Below are 934 nucleotides of genomic sequence, written 5' to 3' on the forward strand. Positions count from 1 at the left end.
GTAAGCCAGGAAGCCATTGAACTTAGATCTCTGCTTCAGCCTTCCTGATGCTGAGATTACCAGTGTCCACCATATCCCTAGCACATCCTCTCTCTTGGATCTTACTATTGAAGTATGTATTCACAACTCCCACATTTAAGTAAACTGAAAGTTTACTATATTTTAATTTGTAAGATGCTACCAACTAAAATTGTTATAAGAATGCAAACAGATTTAAGTTAAATACTAAAAGACACTAAATATTATATCTTTCTGTATATATGTATATATTTATAGTCATAGTAATATATGTGATTACACATACATTACATATTACATATATACAATGTATTACATATATACAAATGACATCATGACTCAATGATATAAAAATAGAGCCTCCTAACTATATTAAGCTTTCAAGTGGCAAATATGAGTGTATTTACTTTTAAAGTTTTCCAAATCTATTTTTTCTATTTTTCTATTTTTCCTATGCTTCAGTGTCACCAGCATGAATATAAAGAAAAACTATATAAATAACTTCATAATTGTTATGATTTGTGAACATTGGTGATTGTATTTTAGGCTTGTTAATTCATTCACTTCCCATAAATATGTATATATACATCTAAATATATATATGAACACATATATATCTGATATACACATGTATATCAGAAAGATAATTGTACATTATGTGAAGTATTTTGTATGTTTCATTTCTGTAAATCTTAAAGCAAATGAGGTATTATAATCACTTGAAAGATTAGGAAATGGGTATATTTAATATGTTACAGAGCTAGGATTTGAACCTATTAGTTCATGAACAACAGAGAAGCCTACTTTCTGATATTCAATTTGTACAAATAATTTTGGCACTATACTTGTCAGAGGAGTGAAAAGATACCATTGCCATTTTTATGATTGTCCATTTGTTTGTTTGGTTTCACAGGAC

Source organism: Dipodomys ordii, unplaced genomic scaffold, assembly GCF_000151885.1.
Source record: "Dipodomys ordii isolate 6190 unplaced genomic scaffold, Dord_2.0 Scaffold62, whole genome shotgun sequence".
Taxonomy (NCBI): Eukaryota; Metazoa; Chordata; class Mammalia; order Rodentia; family Heteromyidae; genus Dipodomys; species Dipodomys ordii.